The sequence below is a fragment of the Nannospalax galili genome, unplaced genomic scaffold (assembly GCF_000622305.1).
Source record: "Nannospalax galili isolate Female #2095 unplaced genomic scaffold, S.galili_v1.0 scaffold171, whole genome shotgun sequence".
In the NCBI taxonomy this organism is placed as follows: domain Eukaryota; kingdom Metazoa; phylum Chordata; class Mammalia; order Rodentia; family Spalacidae; genus Nannospalax; species Nannospalax galili.
In genome coordinates, this window is record NW_008329362.1 from 888,318 (window position 1) to 894,179 (window position 5,862).

The following is a 5,862-nucleotide window of genomic DNA, read 5'->3' on the forward strand; positions in this document are numbered from 1 at the left end:
ACAAGATACCTGTATAAGACCTAAAGGACAATTAAAATAAGTGAAAGCATGTGACATTCTACACATGTGATTGGACAATTTCACCACAACACTTTTTTGTGACTATTCATTGCATATATTTATAGGTGTATAAATAAATTTAAAGAACATATTATATTAAACCCACTAGTAAATAAAGAGGGACAGAATTTGACATCAGAGACTATTCACTGAGAAGTTACAAAGTAAATTTTAGGAAAAATGTATTGAGAAACAATTGAACACAATTCATTCTTCTGATGAAGAAATTTAGAGATTTAAACAGTAGACAGATGATTGATAACAGATATTAGATAAATAAATGTCACAGGTGGACATTTAACTCCTTCACAAAAAAAAAAAGATATAGAATGTCTTCATTACTCCATTTTCTTCTTTTTTTTATAGACAATCATTTCAACATCACCCCTAATCCCTGTTACTCACTTTTTTTAATCTCTATAGAATTGACTTTATAAGCATATCCTCTAGATCTAGACATGGGAAGATGTCATTTAGGGCTCAATAGATAAAGAGCCTGCTGCACACGCATGAGTTCAGATACTCAGCATTCACATGAAATGCTGGGCTTGATAGAGTGCACCTGTAACTCTAGCACTGGGAGAGGTGACATGAGATCCTGTGGGCTCATTCACTAGTCAACTTAGCAAAACTGTAAGATCTAGCTTTATTAAGAGGCTCTGTCTCAATAATAATATTAATAATAATAATAATAGAAAAATTAATAATAAGATGTAAAGTGAAAGAGGAAGATATTGATATCTGAGGTCAAGTTCTGGCTTCCACATGTGCACACATATGTGAGTACATCTACCCACACATATGTGCATACAAATGTGTGCACATATACACACAAAAAAGTTGAAAAAAATATCATATGAATGCATTTGTATAGTTCAGAGCAATTTACATATGTCTTCTTTCACTAGCTGTATCTTCTCTATGGGCCCAAACTCCTTCGAAATAGAGTCCTTCTCATATATTTCTCAGGCTTATTTATATTGTTGAATATATGGGTAGGACGTTCCTTAAACTACTTAGTAATATTCAATCATAAGGCTATCATTTATTATTTCCACCTATTGATAGACATTTGGGTTGCTTCTGAATATCTCAAGTAAAGGTTAGTAAATATTTACAGTAGATTTTGTGCAGTTATATGTTTTTACTGCATTTAATTTTCTATCACTAATTTCCACAGATTTAGTTACTTATCAGAACAAAAGGATATGATTTCAAATTAATCCCAAGTTTTTACTGGGTAAAGAGTCTGGTACATTTCAGTAGGCTATTCTGCTGAGTATCTCCAAGTTATAACCATGATTTGAGCAGGCCAGGGTTATACTCTCATATGAGTTCGGAGTTATCCACCAAAATCACCTGTTCTTTGCAGTATCTAGCTTCTTACATTACAGGATGCACCAGACTTGCTTGGCTGTCCACAAGAGGTCCTTTAGCTCTCTGAGAGATAATTCTCTTCTTTCCATCCAGGACAACTTGACCCCCTTCAAGATGGCAGAAGGGAGTGTCTCTTTCTTATGGATAGTTTCTGATTTTAGAGTGAGACTTTCTGGTACATTGCAACTGAAGAAACTATCTTGTCATCACCCTTCGAACATGATGTCACTTCATGAATGAACACATTGACCATTCTATCTTATTTTCAAGCTGTCCAAAATCAGGCCATGTTAATTAAAAAAAATGCAAACAACATTTATTTGCATTCCACACAACATACCCTGACAACAAACCCCAGAAATATCCATAATTATTGTGCCTTATCATAAAAGTAATTAGGAATTCAATAACTCCTCTTCCCCTATCCTTCCTTAGCATTCCACATGGAATATTTGGAAATACATTCAGAAAATGAAGTGTTTTTGATAGTGCACATTTCAGGAAATAAAGTCAAAAATTTCATTTCATTTTTAAAGTAGAGACCAAAGATATACTACTTTCTACTGCTTAGAGACTCTTAGTGTGGAAGACATCAGGTCTATCCAGAGGGAAAAGAAGATGTATATTCATATCAAAACAAGAAAAAATTTAACTGTCAATGATTGACAAACACTAACCAAGGATCAATGGGTATCCTTGTGATACACTAAAGAGGCTTCCTATACTATAGTCAAAGAATAATAGACCAGCATTCAAAATATCATTTACATTAGAAATAACTAAAACATAGACCAGACATCAAACTTCAATTTTTACAAAAATTATTGACAAGATTTTTCCTGGGTCTGTAAACACACACACACACACACACACACACACACACACACACACACACAAATCCAAATTGGATTTATTTGAATTGGAATTAAATTTAAAATAATGTATATAGGGTAGATATAATTTGCAAAAAAAAAAATTGTGACCATGTGGAATCATCTAAAACAGAGAAATCAGTGATACACTCTTTTTGAAACAGGCCCATGTGAGGATCAATCATTAAGCTGTGATTAAACTGACTAATAAAAATAGTTTTTAAAAAGTGAACGTGTTTTAAAAGGAACACTTACCACTGAGAATGGTGAGAGAAGGGTCATTTAAAAAAGGAAATGTAGGTATTGCTGACAGTGTTTTGCAACATCTTAATAGCTATTCCAAATTCAGCTTTTATGCCCATTATTCAAGGGGTTTTGTCTTAGCTGAAAACTATAGGAATCCTGAAATTCCTAAGAATGTGTTGCATAGTTGGAATCTCTGTCCCAACTTTATCACAAGCACAGAGCATGACACAGAGTTTCATACTCTCTTGTACGAATCAGGCCTCATTTAGGGCTTGCCAACAATTTAAAAACATAAAGAAATGTAATTTCATATCATGTATTTATTACCTAGTGAATTCAGTGCTGTCCCCACAAGTATTACAAATCTCCAAATGTAGTTTATCTGTCTCAGCTTTGTGTCTAGGATGAGATATTAGTTCCACTCCTTGAAAAGCAGGTATTAGCCATTGTCCTGGTTTTTCTAAAAGGCCTGGCTTCAAGAATCCATTTGGTAATTTCACTGAAGATTGGATGAACTCACAGAGGACCTGGGTCACGGTCTATAGAATTCTCTGACACTTCAGTTTCAATTTTGAATTTTGGTGCCATCCAAAGACGGCTGAGACTAACCTCCTGGCAGATAGATTCAGCCCCCCTTCTTCAGTTCTCTCTCTCAGATAGATACAGCCCTCCTTCTTCAGTTCTCTCTCTTTCCTCTCTCTCTCTCTCTCTCTCTCTCTCTCTCTCTCTCTCTCTCTCTCTCTCTCCGCTCTTTCTCTCTTTTTTTTCCCACACGCTCTAGCTCTCCTTTTTCCCCCATGCATTATCCGCCTTATTACCATTTTTCCACATGAGATAATTAGCTATTTGCAAAAGTCAGAACTATTTTCACAGATGAATATCTGCTCTGATTTTTAAAGCACGCTGTGGGAAATAAATATACCAATATCCAATTTAACACCTGAAATGGATTTTGCAAGCAATTTTGCCCTCCTAATAAGTTATAATAAATGTTGCATCTTCTTTGTCATAGATGTTTCCTTTAGAAGAACCTAGAAAATTGATTTAGATGTTTAAATTTTTTCTGGGTAAAAAGTACCAAGGGAAATGGAATCCCATAGCCTTTACTAGATCATTATGTAACTACACATTTATATTTCAGTGAAGCAAAAATAACTTTGAATTATCATAAGTGATACTCTACAAGACTCCACACTCACTCCAGAGAATAGAGATCTCTCTGACTGTCGTTTGAATTTCTAGTAAATCTAATGCAGAACAAGCTTATATTTTATTAAATAGCTAGACTTTTATACATATCAAGATCAGCATATTTGTTTCAGATTACTTATTGAATTGTTACTAAATGACAATAATATTTTAAATGCTAGGTTATTTACTTTTAAAGAAAACCACCTGTTGTTTCTCAGTTGTTATTTGTTCTGTCTGAGTACAACTGTAGTTCATGAACACCACCTTTAGCTTTTATCCATTCCAGATCTAATGGTTCTTTTTGGAGAAGACTAAGATTGAGGGAGGTCATTTTCCATAACTAGCTAGACATAAGTATATACTAGTTCAGCAAGCCTTCTTATTAGAAGCAGGTAGAGATAAAAAATGAAAGAAAATGTGAAGAATGGATTAAGAATGTACAGATAACTGAGGTTTGTTTTCTTCATAAAACGAGTCCTCATATTACAGGACCAATGGTGTCTATGTTACTTGTGGGTTTGTATCTGTTTGGTTTCTCTAAGCAGATTTACTGTAGAACTCTTAGTATTTTTTTCCTCTTATACACTAATTCAACTCAGGAGCTAGATAACTTATGAAACACCGCACCAATATAAATTTCAAGACGAAATGATTAGGAAATGAATATGTCAGTGTCTTTTGGAGTAAAATTTTGTTAGCAAGAACTTTTAAATTAATTTTTCATTTAATTTCTTAAAATTTCTCAGATGTGTTGAATAATTTGTCTCTCAGATGTATTCAGTTGAAGAATATATCTTTGAGGGTTTTTTTTACTTAAATTTGCTAAAAGGTCAAAACATCAGTAATAAAATTGTTTTGTTTTAGATAATAAAGGAAAATTGAATGTACCCTTTCCAAAGCAATTGTATCATAGAAACATAGTCAAACATGATTCCAACCTATCATGATTAACTCCTATGGCCATTTTGCCTTGCATTTATCCCAGCAAGACTCCACATTTAGGGTTTGCAGCCTAAGAGGTGACACTAAATAAAGGCTGAGATCATTATGGTTAACTTCAGCATGTGGGAAACCAAGGAACATCTAGACTTCACTGTATACAGTATATGAATCACAGTGAATGGCAGAACCAGACTGAATTTTGAGTTGCAAGATAGGCATCAAAACTGGACATGAGTAGGCTAATAGAGTGTCAAAATAGACATCTATCCACCAGGGGAGTTTAAATGAAAATGCTCCCAAATATTAAATCACCAAGGATTTTCTTTTTATTCAGTCATTGATTAATTACAACAGAGGAATCTGACTCATGCAGAAAATTTGTTCAAATTGTCTGATAATTAATTAGTCCAATTTCATTTGTTCAACAAATATAATCCAAGAGTACAGTAGGACAAAGACGGCTCACTATTACATGTGTTGTCTCATTCTTGGTAATCATTTTGCAGTTGTATGTAGTCATATGTCTGATTCTCATCAGTCAAACTGCATTGTAAACCCAGAGTAAAGCACTTAACTACTAGTACATGATCATAGTAGATTACTAGTATAACACTCTTACCTAAGCATATTTGGATTATATGATGTGTTTTTTGATGGTTCAGATATAAGTTGGTGGAACTTCTCTCAGCCATGAACCTGGGGAGCCTATAAATATAAGCTTTTATTTATAGTTAACCACATTATTGGCTGTACTTGTCAAAAGAGTGTTGATACATTAATCCACTGAGTCTATAGGATTGATGCCTTAATCAAGAATATCATAACAATGTAAAATCAAGCAAAACACTGTAAGTAAAATGCATAGTAAAATACTGCTACCCTAAATGTCCCTCTCTCAACAGATCTTATAAAAAACAGCAGGTTGGACATTATGAACATCATGAAGTTTGCATGACATAAGAACTCAATGTTTCTGCTGAAAATAAGAAATAATGCCTATGATATAGAAAATTTACTCACAAATCCACTCTAATAATAGTAAAATCCCTAAATGTCCCTCTCTCAACAGATCTTATAAAAAACAGCAGGTTGGACATTATGAACATCATGAAGTTTGCATGACATAAGAACTCAATGTTTCTGCTGAAAATAAGAAATAATGCCTAATGCCTAT